We start from the raw sequence: 20,874 nt of genomic DNA, 5'->3' as shown, positions 1-20,874 counted from the left end.
GTGGTCACTGGGCCTTGGGCCTGATGACTCCCTCTCTATGTTCTAGAAGTGGGGGAGAACAGGATAAAAGATGTATATCTCTCATGGTAAACACGTAGCGTGATAAACTTAACCTACCCTTCTCTGCACCCCCTTTGTCTGGTACCTGGTTCTGGTAGGTGGGGACTGGGCCCCAGACCTGCCCTTTGGGTTGTGTGTGTGTGTGTGTGTGTATGTGTGGTGTGATATGATATGAATGTATGTATGGAACTTATATTTATGTTATGTAGTGTACTATTTTTTGTTGTTTGTCGTTGTATTGTATTCAAAATTAAAATAAACTTTATAAAAAAAAAAGTATGACGAAAGCACGTTAGGGCGAGCCCTCCCGGAACCCATAGAGAACGCATTGTAACGACTGAAATATGAAAAAAACTGATTTTACATAAGAGTCTATGAGAGCGATCTGGGCGATTTTTAACCTGACTGAAGTCGCCCAAAAGGGGCGGTACTTCAGGGAGTACTGCCCTGCGCTGATTGGACAATGACATACCGAGCAGCTCAAACTGTCTAGAACTGTCACAGCCACTGTAACACTGTGGAAGAATATGATAGAAAAAAATCCCTCCTTTTTCCCCTTTTGTGGTGCGTCGCCCGATCGCCCTTATGAACAAACCGCCCATGTTTAAAAGTGAGTTTTTGAATAAAGACTGAATATACTTAGTCTTCATTTGTTCTGGCAGCATTTCAGTGACTATGTTTAAATCTACACACATGGAAATATAGTCATTAAATGATGTTGAGAAACATTCTTATCTAAAATAGACATCTAAAAATTTACACTCAGCTAGAGCCTAGTCACGTTTTACACTGTTAATCCCCTAAATCATTATTATAAGGTCAGATATCTGCTTGATCCGTATTTTCATCTTATTGCCACCTGCATTACCTTGCTGTCAGATTACAGCTTAATAAATATAGGCTATTTAAAAATTGAATGCACTTTAATATACAGTTGGATTCCAACACTTTATCTTCCATTAAGGAAGTTGAAGTCTGGTAAATAATGAATGTGGACTATTCTGAATAAAATATAATAGTCTTAAATTATTGACTACTTTATCCACTGGTGTTTTTTTAAATGGGCTTATTGGATCCAAAATTTCTATCCATCCATCCGCTTATCTGGGGTGGGGTGTCGGTGGCAGCAGGCTCAGTATGGTGTTCCAGATGTCCCTTTGCCTAGCAACGATTTCCAGTGCCTCCTGGGGGATCTTAAGGCGTTTCCAGGCCAGGTGGGATATGTAATCTTTACAGTGAGTTCTGGGTCTGCCCCGGGGTCTCATCCCAGTTGGATGTGCCCAGAAAACCTCCAAAGGGAGGCGGCCAGGAGGCATCCTGATCAGATGCCCAAACCAACTCAACTGGCCCCTTTTGAGCAGCGGCTCTACTGTGGAAGCTTCCTGCGAATGTCCAAACTCCTCACCCTATCTCTAAGGCTGAACCCAGCCACCCTACTGAGGAAACTCATTTCGGTTGCTTGTATCCGCAATCATATTTGTTCACTACCCACAGCTGAGGGTGAGGATAGTGACTGAAAGAATGAGATTTGGTCACATTTTCAGAAGACCTCTTTTAAATTCATTATTGAACCAAACTTGATGAATGTTTCTGTGACAAAGTGGTATGTGTTCTGGTCATTCAATCACAGAAAAATTAGAGATGTAGAAATCACTGGAACTCAGGAGTACCATGATATACTCATGTTCTTTACAAGTGTATGTAAACTTTTGATTGTAAATCTGGTTTTACAGCCATTTCTAGGGGTTCTGTGTTAGAGGCTTAACTGATACCATCGGAGGTCAGAAGGTGATGAATGTTGTCTCTTATAAGTAGAATTTCATCATTAAAGAATCCCATAAAGTCATTATTGCTCAGTGTTATAGGAATACAAGGCTCCATAGACCTGTGACTCTCTGTCAGCCTTGCTACAGTGCTGAAAAGATACCTGGGGTTGTTCTTATTTTCCTCTATCAATGCTGAATAACAAGCATTGCGGAGGGCTGTCTCATTAGTTTTAAGGCTTTCTGGTCAAACCAAATGAGCTTCCTCCAGTTTGGTAGAATGCCATTTACTTTCAAATTTTCGTGATGTCTGCTTTAATATGCAAGTTTTGGGATTGTACCATGGAACTAATCTCCTATGCTTTACTGTTTTCTTTTGTAGAGGGGCAATAGGGTCAAGTGTCATTCGCACAGAGCCTGCAACACTATCAACAAGATGATCAATCTGGGAGAGACTAGGGTTAGCAGAGTCTTCTGTTGTACTGGGACATGACACTGAATTTAAAGCAGATGAAATAATTCCCTTAAATTTAGCTACAGCGCTATCAGAGAGACATCTAGAAGAGAAATGTTTGCCTTGTGGCGTGTAGTCCAGTAATAGGAATTCAAAAGTTATTAAATGGTCTGATAAAAGAGGATTCTGTGGGGAAACTATTAAATGTTCAATTTCAATGCCATATGCCAGAACAAGGTCTAGGGTGTGATTAAAAAAGTGAGTGTGTTCATGTGCACACTGACTAAAGTAAATCAAATCTACTAATGAGGGAAATGCAGCACCAAGGCTATCATTATCAATGTCCACCCGAATATTAAAACCACTCATGATATTTACTTGATCTGTTTTGAGGACAAAATTTGATAAAAACTTCAGAATTCAGATTTTTAAAAAAAAAAGAATAATAACCAGGATGGCAGTACACTATAACAAAAAGGATTGGCTTCATTTTTTTCCAGGATCTGGTGAGAAAGAATTTCAAACGGGTTATAATTGAGTTAAGGTTTATGATTGGTTAATAGGCTTGAGTAAAATATCGCTGCAACTCCACGGCCAGTGTCCTGAGGAATATGAGTATTGATATGATTGATGGGAGTGGATTCATTAAGGCTGACATATTGCTCATTACACAGCCAGGTTTCAGTAAGTAAGGAATAAATCAATGTTATGATCTGATATTCAATCATTTGCTTAATCAGCTTCTGATGATAGAGATCAGATGTTTAAAGGTGCACTGTGTAGTTTTGGGGAGGAAATTTTAATCAGAAGAGAAAGATCATTGACTAATTTTAGTAAAACTAAATAACTAAAGAAATAGACTCTTTGTTTTCATGACTGAATAAACTGAATTAACAAACTGTAACAATTTAATACTATTTTACTTTGTTTATATGTGGCGGACCCTGCCACCTTTATAGCTTCAAACAGTGTTCTGGCAACCTTATTTTCTTCTGAGAAGAGCTTGTTTATTCACTTATGGAAAAAATAAATATTTTTGTATTAGTTTGTATTATTACCTCATTAATATTGTAAATATTAAAATGCTGAGTCCACATCTAATGTTCCTAAAAAATTTGATCAGTTGTAGTGTTGATTTTTATTAGTTTTTCATGTGAAACACCTCTTTTTTAGTTGATTTAGGTGGTTGGGGGACAGACAGTCTCAATGGGGTTTTGGGTAGGTAACTGCTGTAAAAGAAGTGCAGAAAAGCATGCGACCTGCAGCTCTGCCTCCTGATCTGAACTCTGTCATGGTTTTCTACCACTAATAAACTCAAGAGGTCCTGGCTGCAGACCTCCACTGTGAGGTCGCTACCGCCGCAGGCTCCACTCTCAGGCCGCCTCCACTGTCAGGACAGGAAATGCACGGGATACATTTCAAAATAAAATCGCGAATGCACTTCCGGTTGAATCGTTTTCCTCACAAATGCATTAATTAGTAAACAATATGACGTAAAATCTATTAATTCCTTGCCTATAGTATAAATCGTTATATCGTATTTATATAGTAAACTTTTTTGTTTGTCGTTTTTGGTCCGTGTTTTCCTTTTATGTTGCGCATGAGCCCCAACGTGGGCATTTTGATTTATTCTGTCCAAATGTAGGACAAAAAGCCAGACTAATATACACTGCACTGCGTAATTTTACAACTTAGTCATTACGAAAAACAAACGGTGGGTGATATGAGTCGGGGCTCAATAGTCTATTTGCAGCCTACTACAAAGCTGAGGATCTTGAAAAGAGAAGGTCAAATAGTTGATAAATGAAAACAATGGAGGGCAGGAATAAAATTGCTCAGTGCACAAATTGTCTTTTAAGTTATTACTCATATTCATAAGCCAACATCTCATAAGATGTCATTGGCCTATACATTTTATTGTGCACTATACAGTACTTAACTGACTTTTTATCATTTAACTTTGACTTTATTGCACTGCTCTTTTTCTATATATTTTTTCAATTTTTTTTCCTGTTGTATTATTCTGTATTTTTATTCTTTACCACCATAAATTTCATGTTTGGTTCTATGTCTATGCTAATTATGTTCTTGTTCTGCTGCAACACCCAAGTAGCTACCACTAAATACTACCCTTACTCTTGATCTCTACAGTATAATCCAAGTGAATTATTAAGTGATCCATGAGACAAACAAAAAACACACCAAGTCACAACATGAATAAATGTTCTGTAGCCCTTTATTCTTTATTCTAATACAAACTCACTCATCTGTGTGACATTCACAATAGGCCAAATAATTTCTTCTGTCCATTATTTCTTCGCAGAATTTCCACATGTCCTCAGTATTGTAAAACGTGAACTTGAAGGGATTGCTTCCTTTTCATGCTCATCCGCCAGAACATCAGGCAGGTCCACTTTGGCAGACAACAGTTGTCTGTTGGCCTCAACCCACTCTGCTGCATGTCTGCAATCGTGAAGAATGCGATCTTCAACCGACTCCTATGGAAAAGACAGAAAGAAAGATGTCTGTACATAGCTGCTGCACCAACAGTATCTGACCAATAGATACTGTGAAAAAGCTTTCCCCTTCCACTGGTGTGTCCACATCGGCAGGTCTGACTGAGACCTCAGCCTGCTGCTCTTCTTCCTGAAAATATATAGACAAGCAAAATGATCAGTTGTAATATTCAAAACACAAGCTCCAAAAAGAAGAAAAAGAAAAGATCCCATCAGTCAGTCTGGAGGTCAGAGGGCCCTTCTCTTCTCAGACGTCACTCTAAATGTGTATTTCCTTCCTCAGTATCAAAAATAAAAGTACTGATGGTGCAGAAGCTACTTCTCAGTAATTTCAGTTACTATTCGTTTTGTTTATATACTGTAGTTTACAACAGAGGTGGAAAAATAAAAAAGTAAAAATGTGCCATGTAGTCCTGCCACATTTTGATTCCACTTGTGCACTTAAACAGGTGATATCACTAATTAGCTAGTCGACCTCTGGCAAAACATCGTGGTGTGTTGCATCGTGTTGGCAGCTTGGCTGTCTCACATATCACGTCTGTGAGTTTAGAAAGACACGTTTTCAACTTTGTGACGATGCCCAGCTGATGCAAGGAGAGTTTACAAAAATGTTTTATAACGTTACATACAAACAAATGCGAACAGTTACTTTAGGTTATGCACTATACAGTTAATAATCCCTGATAATTTACGGTGTTGATGCTAACCGCCATTAGTGAAAGTGAACTTTGACGTTATCTAACTAATTTGCATCATTAATGACTTCTATAACGTTATTATTTTACGGCACCTATATTGACGAAGAACACAAGAAACCATGCATTTACTTTCTGTGGATAATAAAAATCAGCAACTCACCGCTACTCGGAACACATGCTCACTCGCTGGTCTCTCTCGAATGAAAATGCAGGTGAAATCCAGATTTAAATGTCGTCACTTCCCGTCCTGACAGTGGAGGTGTCCTGACAGTGGAGCCTGCACCGGAAGCGACTTCACATTGGAGGCCTGCAGCCAGGTGCCTCTCAATAAACTTGGATTTCTAGATATGAGAGTCACTCCATCTAAAGTGGGATGAATGTTGTCTCTCCTTCTCAGACCAGGTTTTCCTCAGAAAGTCTGCCATTTATGTACAAAGCCTGTATTGTTTGCTGGACACCACCTCAACAGCTAGCAGTTGAATGATAAAATGCGGCTAAACATGTCGTCACTGGTCTGATTTGGCAGGGGCCCAGAGAAAACTATGGAGTCTGACATTGTTTTAGCAAATGTACACACCAGCTCAACATTAATTTTAGTGACTTCCGGGAGCCCTTAATGGGAGTCATTAACGCTGAGTAGTATTACAATCTTATTGTATTTACGCTTATCTTTAGTCAGCAGATTCAAATTTGATTCAGTGTCGCCCGCTCTGACCCAAGGAATGCATTTAACTATGGTCGCTTTTGTCGCTAACTTAACCAGAGTTGTGTTGATGAGGGTTCTCATGGTAATTCTAAGTGCTGTATCGTAGGCAGCTGGACTTGTTTCCGTTTCTTGAAGATGTTTCACGTCTCATCCAAGAGGCTTCTTCAGTTCTAACTAACTGGAGTGGATTTGCAGGCTTTAAAACTCTGTGTGGGAGTGTCCTTACAGAGTCGTTAAGGACACGTGTGAGCTCTAAGTTTCAGAGTCGTTAGGGCCACTAACGACGTTTTTAACCCAACCGGCCTTCATGTGGGTTGCTTGGGCTAGGTGAGCCCAGGTGTGAATGGTTGTTAAGCTGTCTGGGGAGGGAACTCAGTACCACATTGTAGGTGGGTGATAAGTAATGTGGCCACCTCCTCTGTTCATAAAAAAGTGTTTTTTTTTTTTATTTTGCAGTTTCCATAAAATTTCTAATGCAATGTTCTTCAAAATGCGCAAAAACTGCTATATGGAAACACAGCTATTGTTGGTCACAGCCATCTTTCTGTCAGGTTACATAGAGAGTCTTTTTCTCTTGTTCCCTCTCTTTCTGGTGCTGTCAATTTTCTTCACTGTCAGCCACACTAACTCCGCGCACTAACTAAAGGTTGTGTCGACTTTTACGTACATGCAACCAATCATGTGTGTTGACAGACAAAGATCATACCACCAGGTTAAATGCAGGGTGGCTGACAGTTTGCAGTTGTGAGGAGCAATAGTTTCCCTGTGTTGTTTTATCTCTGATTTACTCATTTTTAATTTAGCATTTTTAACAATGGCTTGACACTTCAGGCCAATCAGCCTTCCAAGCCACCAGGAATTCTCTCAGTGCTCCTGACAGCCAATCTGCACCTGTCTGTGTGCTACTGGAATCAACAGAACAGATTCTTTCCAATTATATTAGTATCTCCAAACAGAAATAGCTAGCAACAATGACAATGTTTATAACTACCTGGAAAACTACCAGGCCTCACGGATGCATAAAAAACCCCAAAAGAACAACTCTCCTGTATTTATTTTGTTTTTCCTACCCTATTCTAGCAGTTGTTAATTTGAGAGAGGACTCAGGTCTCTTTCTGGTCCATTTCAGCTCTGATGGGACATCAGTCCTCTTTCTTTTGATGACTGCACCATCCTCCACTGGAGATCACCTGTACATCTGTCAACACTGTACATTTTTAATAGTTTATTTACAGTGATAACAATAATAAGGTAACATTAATTAACATTACATAATGGTGTATTAAAGTGGCAATCTCGAAGATTTACGGAATCCAGTGTCACCTGTGTGACGTCAGTCAGTTGTAAGTTGGCAGCTTTGCCACGCCTCCATAACAACACCACATGAAAGCGAAAAGGGAATGATGTCTTCTGAAACAGTAATTATAACACTTACTATTTACTGAATAAAAAGTGGTTGCTGTAAAAGTAACGTTATGTACATCAGGTGACGATGTCTACAGTGAAACATTGTGATGGACGATGACATTGTTGTTTACGAATTTGAGGCAGCGTGTCCCCTCAGTGTTGCTGTAAGGCAGCAGTTGCGTATTAGCTCACCAATGTAGCCGCCGCTGTTTCCAGCAGTTGCTCTGACATGAATCTCCAACTGTCTCACCCTGCAGAGGAAACTACCTCCCTCAATGCTGCCACAAATTTAACCGAGTGTCTTGGGTTCGCCTAAGTGCACTGGTTTAATGAGAAAATAATAAATGGGTATGAAGACGTAATGTTGGTGCACTGGGTAGCAACATACTTCTTTTCATTTCCTCTCCCCACATATCACAAACAACAACAACTCTTGCCCGACGGCAATTCTGAGGGGACATGCTTCTTGATTGTGCTCTCTGGTGGGGAGCATTTTAAATTACGATGTTCTGATGGGCAGGGATTAGTAGTCCATGGCCGTCAACCATCGGCCCAACCCTAGTACTTACTTATTCATTGTCCAACATTATGCTAACTTATTCCGGTAACTGTGTGCCGCTTGTGATTTTTTCCTGGAAAGTCACCACCGACACCCAGTGTACAACTTTGGTACTACAGCACATGCAAGGGCTTTCATCAGTGGGCCACAGGCTCAATCATCATTGTGTTACCTCAGTCGGCGATAGATAGTGACTTAACAGATTTTTATTTACATGAAAACCTTCAAGATTATTACTTGAACATTATCAGAAAAAAATAAGTATTACTGCCTTAATTTACATGAACATCATTAATTAATGAGTACTTAATGAGACATATTAGTTTACTACTGTTTGTTAATTTAATATGCTATTATATGGTGAATTCATCCATTCTCAGATGAATTCACCAGAAATTTTAAAGAAGCCAGTTGTGTATTTTTACTGTGATCTCAGACAGAACCTCAAGAAGTTTATTTACATTTATTACATTTGTTTTTGTCAGTGAAAAACAGGTGTAATCCTATATTTTATTTGTTTTCCATGTAGATGTGTCCACAAAAGTTCATAGAGTAAATAAATTTAAAACATAACAGAGGACACTGAAGCAAAAGTTACTTTTTTTCAGAGAAATATTCAATATACAATTTTACAATATTCAATATACTATCCAATATATTTCTGATCCAGAAGCTAAAGTTTATTTTTCAAAACTTTGATCTTCTTAAACTTCAACGTCTTGCTTTTTCTTTTGGTATTCTCTTCTTGTTTTATAACACCCCTCTACAGATAGCTGCTGCCTCACTATAACTTCTATAACTAAAATAAACAAATGAAAAGTTAGCATATGATAGATTTACCATTCAATTAGGGAAGTTAATCATGTTTAATTTGGTAAAATTTTGGTGAACTTTTATAAAATGGTTGTGAAATTGTGCTGCTGTTCTCCACTATTCCCTCTCCCACCTGGAAAATAAAGACTCCTACATCAGGACGCTCTTTGTGGACTACAGCTCCACCTTCAATACGGTCATCCCCTACAAACTCACCGACCAAACCTCACCCTCAACACGGACAAGACGAAGGAGATGGATGGTGGACATGAGGAAAAACGGGAGACCTCATCGACCACTGTACCTCCGGGAGCTTAAAGTAGAGAGGGTGAGCATGAGCTTTAAATACCTGGGCGTTCACATCAGGGAGGACCTCACTTGGTCACTCAACACCACACAGCTGGAAAAGAGGGCCCAACAGCGGCTGTATTTTCTGAGCGGGCTGAGGAAGTTTGGCATGTCCCCTGCATTGTTGAGAGCATCTTGACCAGCTGTATCACCGTGTGGTACGACAGCACTTCTGCTATGGACCGCAAACACCTGCAGAGAGTGGTAAAGACTGCTGAGAAGATCACCAGGACTCCACTGCCCTCTCTGCAGCGCATCTACCACCGCAGTACACAGGAGAGCCGCCTCCATCCTCAAAGACCCCACCCACCCCCAGCACAGACTGTTCACACTTCTACCCTCAGGCCGGAGGTACAGAAGTGTTAAATCCAAGACCACCAGACTAAAGAACTCTTTCTTTCCCACTGCCATCAGACTCCTAAACAGCTGATAGGAGTTTGCAACCACGTTAAAAAATTCTACCTCATATAACTGTCCCGACTACTTACATTTTGCACATGCATAATTGCACGGCTCAGATTTGCAGTTTTATTATTATTATTACTATTATTGTTGTTGCTTTTTTCTTTATTTATCACATGTGCCTTGTAAAATTGCTTTATTTTGTACATTTTTGAGAATTTCATTGAACAGAGAAACATGTTTCCTTACTGGGCATATGACAATAAACACTTTGAATCTTGAATTTTGCTCAGTGAAAGCCTGCTGAGTTGTTATCTCAGTTAATGTGGTTCTAGTACAAGAGTACAAAGTGTTTCTAATTTTGCTTCTCAGTGAGTGTGTTGTTGATCATCATGGTTTTACTTACTGGTGTGGGTATTTTACTGTTTACTCTCATTAGGGCATGTAATAGGCCAAGCTGATAGGGAATTTAGGAGCAGGCATTGCCTCCGACGCTGTATTTTGTTCATATTGTATGTCAAAGCTTGAATTCTAACAGTTCATTACAGTTTGAGAGTTTATTTTTTTCCCATTTCAGATGAAAGTTGGAATTGTGACTGAAAAAGTTGGGTCGCCCAAGTCTACCTTGACGTGTGGTAATTATGGTGATTAACATGTTTCATGTTTAGTCTTGGGCCGTAATTGCAATTGCCATGATTGGTTAAATTTATCAGGAGACTATGGTAAGAACACGGATCTTTAATGCGGACTGGTATTATTATTATTTTTTACTCTGTTTGTTTATTTTCTGCCAAATGTGATAAATGGGGGAGAGGGGAAAGGTCGGGAGAGAGATGAAGCGTGCGGCAGGTGAAGACCGTCAGAGTTTGGAGGACGTGGCCAGCAGGATTGTTCAGTGGATCTCCCCAGGAGAAATCTAATAGAAACCAAAAAAGGATTAAAAGACCACCGGATTACTACATGCCCGCGATCCGGTTGCCAAACGGGCTGGGTGAGCTTTACATGGGTTTGCTCCTTTTTTTTGGCATTAAGACTTACGGCGGCTCGCCATGTTTCCACCTGTCAAAGGTAGTTTTATTTTGATACTTTCCTTTCAGGACTAATTCTTTCATGGACACTTTACGTTGGGTTTTGGACGTTTGAACTGTGGGGATTTTTGGGGTTATTGTGGGTTTTTTGGCCAAATGTTTGTTTGTATTGGGGTGTGCCTCTCTTCTTTTGTTTGGTGTGTGCGTCCGGGTCAGACATAATTTAATTTATTTCCCGTTAATACAGAGTGAGGAATCAAACCTTCTGTGTGTTTTCGTTTTTTTTTATAATTTATTCCGACATTATCGTAGGCGTAAGGGAGAGATTTGCTGTTTAATTTTGGGGGTTAAATTAGTTTCGGTCAGCCGGCAGTGGCCGTTCACGGCATTTATCAGGTCCACCCATTCCCTTAAAATTTGCGTTTGTACTTTTCCTTCGTTGAGTTAGTAATTGAGGGAGATTGTTACAAAGTGACTGCCCAAGTACACTTTGTTAAAGGAGAAATTCATTGCATGCAACCCCCTGACGTTCCACCCCCTAACCCAGGAATTCCACTGGTTGCATGTTTGTTGCAGAACGGCACCGCTGCAGTTTCGCTCCATGCTCCCTTGTCTTTCTGCTACAGGAGGGTTCGGACTGCCGCAGCTGCAATGGAGTAGATATGCAACGCAGTGGAGCCAGTGGAAGAACATACATAGACTAGAGTGAAACCTATCAGCTCTGCTGCCGTGGCGGATCAGAGATGGGCCGAACACTGATCTTAATACTTCCTAAACCTGCCCAGCATGTGGAGGTGGCCGTGTCAATTGGGGCTGTGTACAAAAAGGCATCTGAAATGAAGTTAACTGTGATCGCCGGTAAAGGGGAAGAAGAGGAAGAAATTATGTGACTAAAACATATTTAATCGTAGTCAGGTAGAATATTCATAGACTCGTGTATCCTGTTCAGTAAAGAAAAGTATGAGAAAACATTCAATGAGAATACAACAGAAACAATGATATGAAAGATGGCTGAGTGGACCAACTTATCATGTTTACTCAGGACCTGCATTACAGTTACAGTCAAATAATTGGTCATTTCAAACAACGCTAAATGCAACAAGAAGAAAAAAAGTGTCCTCTTACCTTACCTCCTCTACCCTCATGTTAAAATAGGCTTGTTAGAGATGACTGTGCCTTGGCTGGAACTTGGACTAGATCAGGCAGCAGCCTTCAGCCTGTACAGGAAGTCACAGAAACACTCACATCGCAGTTTGTACGCAGAGCTGGAGACTAGAAATCCAAGCTGAAATGGCGAGTCATTCTTCAGAGTACCAGTTAAATGGCTAATAAATTATGCTGTAGATCCACTACTGAGTCATGACTTCCAATTTGCCAGGGAATCAACACCACTCAGTCAAAACCAGGGAAACTTTCTGGATGAGAGGCAAATTAACTCAAGAAATCTATAGGGCCTTCAGGCTTGAACTGGGACAAGGAGCCTGAAACTTAGCTCTTTTATCTATCTATCTAGACCTGAATTAGTGGATGACAATGATCTTGTGTGTCCAATAGAGGTGGCAAAAATATTGTGGTGTATGAATGTAGAAAATCCTGCACAGACCTGGTTCTTGACAACTGATGCACTGCATAAGGCCAAATGTGCAACCACTGCCCAAGAAATACTTTTGCCTTAAAGCAGCATTATGTAACCATTTTACCTTAAAATAACAGCTTCAAAATAATTTTAATCTTACAGTATATAACTTCAGTGAGTGGCTAGCATCACTGTGCATAATGCTATATCACACACAGCACCAACTATTAGTAATTTTGATGACACTGGATCATATTTTATGGAGAAAATGTTTTTTTGTTTTCTGTCTGATGTCCCACGGCTGTTCTGCCGAACTCTGCTATTTACAGGATGCTTTCTATTTACAGGATGCTTTCAGGATGTTTCCTGAAAGCATCCTGTAACAGGCTGGGCACACTGGATGTGTGTGCAGCACTCCTGCATGTCATGCGTGGCTGCTGCATCGCGTGATCTAAAGATTCAGAGTCTCGCCTATTTCTAGCGCAACACATGCACGGTTCTTGGCAAAAATCGACCTGAAAACGACCTGTAGACAGTCATATCCACATTATACCAGCAATTCACTACAGTTTTAATGTCTGTATCTGTAGAATATGTCACAGACATGAAGAAGAATACACACAACAGGTGAGGGGCACTCTTTCTTTCGCTTTCTCCCCCTCGCTCCCTCTCATTCCCCCTCTGGCTCTCTCGCTCACAGAAACATACACCTATGAAAATAAGCTAGCCAGAAAAACTAGCAACTTTTTGGGGGTCTAGACAGAATTTGCAAGACATTGAGTCTTGATTGATTAAAAATTTGACCACTTTAAGCTAAAAGAAAAAAAAAGACACATCTACTCATATCAGGCTCCTTCATGACCCTACAAATAATGTGCTAATTCTGACAACTCCTCTGATATGGACAACCATTTTCTTTTCCATCTGGTATGGACAACCTTTGTCCAAGCAAATCCAAGAAGTGAGAATAACTCACTAAAATGTCAAGGTTTTCCTTTAATTTGTTTTGGAGGATCATCTCATTTACTCCACTGTATATCTGAGCTGAAAGCAGTGAGCTGGCTCTTCAGAGACACGCTAGTCTTCCCTCTGTGCAGCCATGTATCAGCCTTTTACCTGCTCACTCTGTTACACCACGGAAACAAGAAGGTTGCAGCTGTGCAGGGCTGACAGTTTCTGCTGACAGCTGCAGTGGCAGCACTGGGGAACTGGCAGGATTTTCTGTATTAGAGTGCAGGAGAGTTGTTCTGCGAAAGTCAATGAGCAGACCTTTGCCCTACCCTCCATTCTCTTTAGAGTTTGTTCATTTAATAGGCTATCTAAACATAGTCTTTCTGTTTACATAGGATTACTTTTCATAAGGGGTGTCACGATTTTGATTCCAAATTGGAAATTGATCGAAATGAGCTTTCAATTTCAATCATGGAATACAAAGGTAGTGTCTGCAATTGCTTGCTTGGGAAGATGTTTGACCTGGGACAGATTAGAGAAACCAAACTTTGTTACAAGCTGTAAATGCAGATGAAATTCGAATAGCCATCAGTGTTAAAATGAACTAAAAAATAAATAACAAATTGAATCAAATAGTAGCCTTAAGATCCAAAATCTAATCAAATTGTGGATTTAGAGAATCAAGAAAATTCTTTCCTTCTACAGTATCTGCACATATCAACTATGATATTTTTTTCCAGGAAAGGCCATAGTTAAGGTTTGGTGAAGAACTGGTGAAGGTTAGGCATCTAAAACACATTGTAGGGAAAGTAAAGCAAAGTAAAACTGTGTTGCTTCTCCACACCCTCACATTCCATAGCTCTACATGAAGTGCACACTATCTGCAAGTCTGCATTAACACTGACTAATGGCATTGGATGTTAATTGTCAGGTAGCAATTGTCCAAAAGGGGTGCAATTTCTACAGACACTGCTGTTAAGACTTGCTCGTAGTGAATTATGAAATTTTCTCAGAATTTTTCCTTTAAATTAAGACCGAATCCTAGGGGGAAAAAAGTTATTATTTCAAGAGCCTTTAGAGTTTCCTAAGCAGAGTAGAAAATGGTGGGAAAATAAAGAGAAAAGGAGAAATATCCTCTAAACATGACAGTGAGTTAATGGAATGCTACAGTTGTGCAGGGATAATGTTTGTAGTCTGTCACTAAAGAGAAGAGCTTATATCCCTGTTAGAATGCAATAACATTTTAAAAGCAGAAATTAAAGTGATCACAGCACTGAGATACAATAATTGGTAACTGTGAAAATGTAATAAATAAATAAATAAAATGGTGCAACCTTCCATAAAAAGTGATCATAGAAACAATTATTAATTAATAATGCTCTTATAGTCCCCCTCCTTTTTTTTTAAAGGGTTTTATGCTTGTTAATGTCAAGAAGACTAAGTAGGCCCACGAAAATGACCAGCATGGTAAATACATGTAAGCAAAGAACAACCCTCATCATATGAAAAGATTACTGTGCAAGTAGGCTTGTGTTTTTACATTGTGTAGGCTTCTTTAAAAGTATGGCTTACAATTTTTCCAACACAGATGTTCATTTTATAAAATAATAATTACTGTATTGTAGGCAGCTGTACTTGTTTCAGTGTCATGAAGACGATTAACAACTCTTCCAAGAAGCTTCTTCAGTTTTAACTATCTGAGTTTCAGAGTTGTGGCCATTTGTGAGTCATTGACCCAACCGGCCTTCGTATGGAATGTTAGGGCGAGCTGAGCCCAGATGTGAATGTTGTTAAGCTGTCTGGGGAGGGAACTCAGTACAGCATTGTAGGTGGGTGATAAGTAGTGTTGTAAGCCACCTCCTCTGTTCCAGTTTGACATAGATGGATTCTTTTACTCCTCTTTCAAACCATCTGTCCTCTCTGGCCAAGATGTTTACATTGTTGTTCTCAAAGGAATGATTTGTCTCCTTCAGATGTAAGTGGACAGCAGAGTCTTGACCAGAGGAGGTACACAAATCTGTGCATTCTCTTGGCTGCACTGAACAGCATAAACTACATTACTCTGTTTATGCCTGGTTGTTTTGTCCTTAGGATGGACCTGTTCCTGCCTCAGACCACTGCATGGAGGGATTGACACAACCCTACAGTAATTTTAGTTGCTGAAGTCTGTGTGAGCCAATCTTCCTATGGCTGTATTGTTTAAAAGTAATATTAAACCTCCATTTGTGTTAAAAATTTTAACAACAAAAACACAATTTTCACTAAATTTCACACACACACACACACACACACACACACACTTCTAACTGAAGTAAGCTTTATCCAAAACTAAAATAATGCAGCCTGAGTCCTGGCTTGAGAACTAATTGTCAAAAAAATGGCTGCTTCACCTGCTAGTATCACCAGCTGACACAAATCTTGTCTCCTTAATAAATAATCAACCAAAACCTTAAACCTATCATACTGAGATAGTTATAGTTTCCAGTGCTGGATAATAACATGAATTACACTGCCAATACAGATGTCTACCACACTGAGAGCTATACTAATGTCATTAGCATGCTAACGTGCAAATTACGACTAGTGCCTTAATATGCTAATGCAAACTAGCATGCTAATGCACTAATTACGATTAGCACGCACTATCATGCAACGCGCTAATTGTGAAAGTAGTACAGTATTAAAACCATACATTTACCTTCTTATGTCTTCAACCAGGCAGTGCTATTCCTCATTACAGTTTTTGCCGAATGCTTACACACATGTTACAGACTTTGGCTCACTGTGTCATAACTTAACACACAGGCCGAGTAAGACACAGCACATGAAGATAAACTCCTAACTTATACGGCAAAATGAAACTCTTGAAACAAAACTGGTAAAGTGTCATCCTGTCTGTCCTACTTTTTGTCACATTTCTGCCCCAAAAACAGCATCTGTCCCCAGTAGCAGAGCCAGGCGGCCTCCGCAGTTAAATGGCACTAATTATGTGAGCTGATTTAGAGCAAAAAACTGTAACCCACATATCTTTGTTGCCTTCCACTGCTGTGTTATTGTAGTTACTGTCTCTGGAAACTTTTCACCAGAAAACAGCATCCCTCCTCGTGAGTGAAAGTCAGACAACGTCTGCTGTTTACTGATGGTGATTATGTAATTATGTAATTTAGAGCAAAAAACATAACTTTTTATATCATTTTACACCATTTTCCAGGATGCATGGTGGGTCAGGATCTCAATCACAACACATTATAACTGCATCAATATGATTCTAAACAGCTGGCAGATACATATTTAGGTTAAGAGGTGGACACCGGGGGAAAGACGTTGCTGCTTGGTTCAGTGTAACAAACAAAGGCGGAGAATTGCCGAGCCTTGGCTGCCACGATAATGTGGAGTCTCTGTGTGAAAAGGGCTATAGTTAAATACACAATCAAATACCTAATACAAATAAAAAAGTGAAAAAATGCTGTCAAAATGTTGTCAAAAAGTGTGTGTCTTTTGGTGACTGAATAATACTTCATTCTAGCATGGCCGTGAACAGGGCCGGACTGGGAGACTTTTTCAGGCCAGGAGTCAGTCATGTAACCAGGCCACCCTGGCCTTGCCCACACACACACGTTCACACCCACACCTACATGCATGGGCACGCATGCACACATGCACGCACGCACGCGCACGCACACGCACGCACACACACACACACACACATAGTGCATTCCAAATAGAAGTCCACATATAGGACCTATTGTACAATCTAAGGTTGGAATATACAGTAACTTTTATGTTTGGGCTGGTAAATACAGTAACACAACAATCCTCAGCAAAATCCACTAACACACTTAATAGAAGAGAATAAAGGTTTTACATAATAAGTAGTGCCAAGGTTACAGCTATACATAAAAAGTCATGTCTGTAAAACCGCTAATTTAGCTAACGTTAGCGGTTAGCATAAACAAAGTGTTAACGTGCAGCGTTGGCCTAAGTTACTCAAAAAGTCTTAACTTACCTTTCATGTGACTGGAGAGCGCAGACTCTCCCATTGCACAAATCTGAAAATCTTTTTTGCAGACCTTGCATGACGCCACTCTTTGATTCGGTCCTCGTCTTAACCATTGTTTGTAGTTATCATTTTCAAGCCAACGCTCGTTAAAACGGCAGCCTCCCGGCATTTTGTCATCTCCTGCTGTCTCCCTTCGAAGGGGACAGGGCGGGGTTACACACAGACTGGCAGGTCGCACAGAGGAGCAGAGAGGCTCAGCGGAGCCAAGGCGAAAAAATCTCCATATACGTTTCTCTTACTGATTTTATTTCTCCTAGTAATAAGCAAACTATCCAGTCTGATCCCAATTTTGTGAAAGACACAGAGTTATAATGTCAAGCACTTTCAAGCACTTAAACTAAAATCCAAGCACTTTTCAGACCTTCAAAACACACCATTGAAATTCAAGCACTTTCAATGATTTCAAGCACCTGTACGAACCCTGTCTGTCCTGGGGTGAAAAATAAACAAAAAGAGATGGGGTCACTTTAATGTTGTAGATAGCAACATAATGAAATAAGATAAGATGTGTTTTTGTTTGGCAAATGAAGTTTCAAGACGACAATATTCACAACTTGGATTAATTTTATGAAAAATCCTTTGATTTTTTGTTGATCACTGGACTCTTACGTACTAAAGGAATGTAAATTATCAAGCCATGGACACGTATTCGGACCGTATGACCGCCTAAAAGGTAACTTATCTAATGAGGTATAACATGCCTATATTCACACCATTGTAAACATCGCTTTGAATGGGCCGGGTTTAGAGGGGTTAAAATCATTCATTATTAACTTACGTCTGTTAACATTTTGCTGTCATTGTTGCAGACCTCAGACTTTATGCAACATTTACATTTGGACATTACATTTAGATTAAAACAAAAAAAAGTGTGTCTTTGATTATAAAGTTAAAATAGCATTTTAACTGTGCTGTTGACACAGGGGCTTTTTGCCTGAGCTTCCCACAGAAGCCCTCATTGGATCCCCACAGGGAAAAATTGCTTCAGGCCCCACACAGGCTAACCCAATGGAGGGCCTGTATGGGCTTTCTGTGGGCAAGCCCAGCCCAGCTTCATGGGGGCCCCAGAGGACAAAACAGCTGAGGGCTGCTGTCGTGTAATGACTTCACTTGGTTCTTGTTTGTTCAAAAGGTTTTCCAAAGTTTCAAAAGTCAAAAATCACCAGGAGTCCGTAAAACTGAGTGCAGTAAAGCTTTTATTGCCAGCAGTAAGAGCATGAGATCATACACAGACAATGTCCATGAACAACTTGTCTGATCTTCTATATTAGGTGTCTTTTTTTAAGCCTTAAAACTGGGAGTGTCCTCCCATGGCCTCATGGTCTCATCCAATCCTTACTCTTCCTCAACTTCTGCTGACACGGGTATTTTTCCTCGGAAATCCTCGTCCTCACAGATGCACCTGGCTGTGCCTTGCTGTGCCTGACACCAATAGCTCCTTCTCTCTTTATTTGGCAATTAAAAAAAACAGGTACTTTCCTCAGAATACACCATTAGCTCTCAGTGACTCTGGCCTTAGTTTTTTTTTTTTTAAAAAGAAGTTTCCCTCTTGATATATCCCATTAGATTTGATCTCTCTTCTTACTGCATTTTTAAAAAATAATAGAAGTGTTATATATTTGGTTACATGATTTAATTCTTACATCTGTGGTTACATGTCACTTTATGTTATCACAATACAGTAATTCAATCAATAGGTGCATGTTCAATCAAATGGTGCAGAGTAATACATGTTTTCAATCATTCATTGTGATTTCTTCACACTTGATTATTTTCTTTAACATCACGGCAATTATTACCAGTTGTCATTTACCACCAACTACTTACTTAAGCCCACAGTGGGTTGCCCTCAGAGAACCATTGCTTAACCCTCAACCCTCAACTGCTGCGTGCCCTGCATGGGCTACTCTTCCGGGGGCCCATAGCTGTTTATTGTGGGCAGGCCCATAGCTGAGCTTGTCCACAGAAAACCCTCATTAGGCCCCAAAGGGCAAAACTGCTGTGGGACCCAAATGGGCCTACCCACAGGGGGCCCTTATGGGGCTGGAAACTGAAACTCTGTTCCAAATTAGAACTAAGTACTTAATGCCAAGTACTGGGTACCTGTGAAAAAGAAAATAATTTTGTTTCTGCTTATTGGTTCTTAAACGTGACATGAAAATGTATTATGCTACATATATCTGCAAGGCCATGGCTACCTTCCAGGACCTGTTTTCCTCTACCAGGAGTCAGGACCTGTTACGTCATGCATCAACACAACAATGAGCTTGAGAGCTAGCGTGCATGCAGCAGTCACAGTGTGAAAGATGGACTGTGGAAAACGGTCAGAAGTGTGGCTTCACTTTGTAAAAGAAAAAGATGACAACGCAAAGTGCAATGCATGTGGGAAGTTCATTTGCTGCAAGTCAGGTTGTACTTCAATTCTGATGAAACATTTAAGGCAGCATGGCATTGAGTGTGTCAGCCAGCGCTGGCACATCGCCAGCATCCACACATCTTTAACATACCCCTCTGTTTTTTTGTATTGACTTTATTTGGTTGCAGTTAGGTGTTGTGCACAGCCACTGAATGCACTTCAGTTTTAGGCTTTTGAGTGTGGGTTTCCTTTTGTAATGTTGCCTGTCTACCAAAACGCACTGCTGCTGCCCCAGTGTAACATAAAGTACAGTTATTGCCCGTCAGTCAAGGCTCAATTCACCCTTGGTTCAATAAATGCTGTTTGCGTTATCTTGGAATCAAATTCAGAATCAGCTTTATTGGCCAAGTATGTCTACACAGACAAGGAATTTGACTCCGGTTAAATTTGCTCTCAATGTACAGGGAATAGTTTTTTAAACATTAAATCTAAAAAGAAAATAAATTAGTGAAAAAGTAAGACTAATATGTTCAAGAAAATAAAAGTGCAATTGTAAGGAGTGCAGATTTTTCCGCAGTATTAACATTAAAAACAGTATTAAAAACAGTATTTACATTATATATATAGTATAGTGGCAGGATTTATTGCACATTTTGGTCGTTTTGGTGTACTGTGCTCTGTTACACCTACTTGAGGGGAGGAGCTTTAACAGTTTGTGTCCAGTGTGTGAGGGGTCTGCAGAGATGTTACCTGCCCATTTCCTGAACCTGGACCAGTACAAGTCCCGAATGGAGGGCAGGTCATCTCCAATTATTTTTTCTGCAGACCTGATTTTCCATTGCAGTCTGTTCCTGTCCTGTTTGGTTGCAGATCCGAACAAGATAGTGATGGAAGTGCAGAGAACAGACTGTATGATCCCAGTGTAGAACTGGATCAGCAGCTCCTGAAGCAAGTTGAACTTCCTGAGCTATACTGCAAATACGATCCTTGCCTAGGTCCCTGGGGAGTCAAGGTGATGCAGGATGTAGTGGGGTCCCATGTAAACGATGTTGTAAAAACATGTAAAATATTAGCCCCTCTAATGTTTATTAATGCACGTCTGTGTGTAGATCATACACTTTTGTTATCAAAACATTTTTAATATTTGAACCAAAACTTGGAATTGATAAGGGATCGA

General features: G+C 40.0%; 1 protein-coding gene across 1 annotated transcript in view; it reads left to right on the top strand.

Moving 5' to 3' along the window:
• The window catches only part of LOC140993507 (receptor-type tyrosine-protein phosphatase F-like), a 114,030-nt gene that overhangs the window by 45,418 nt on the left and 47,738 nt on the right, over nt 1-20,874 (top strand). The window lies entirely within an intron of this gene.

This window comes from Pagrus major, chromosome 3 (genome assembly GCF_040436345.1).
Source record: "Pagrus major chromosome 3, Pma_NU_1.0".
In the NCBI taxonomy this organism is placed as follows: Eukaryota; Metazoa; Chordata; class Actinopteri; order Spariformes; family Sparidae; genus Pagrus; species Pagrus major.
This window is presented reverse-complemented; position numbering and strand designations above follow the sequence as displayed.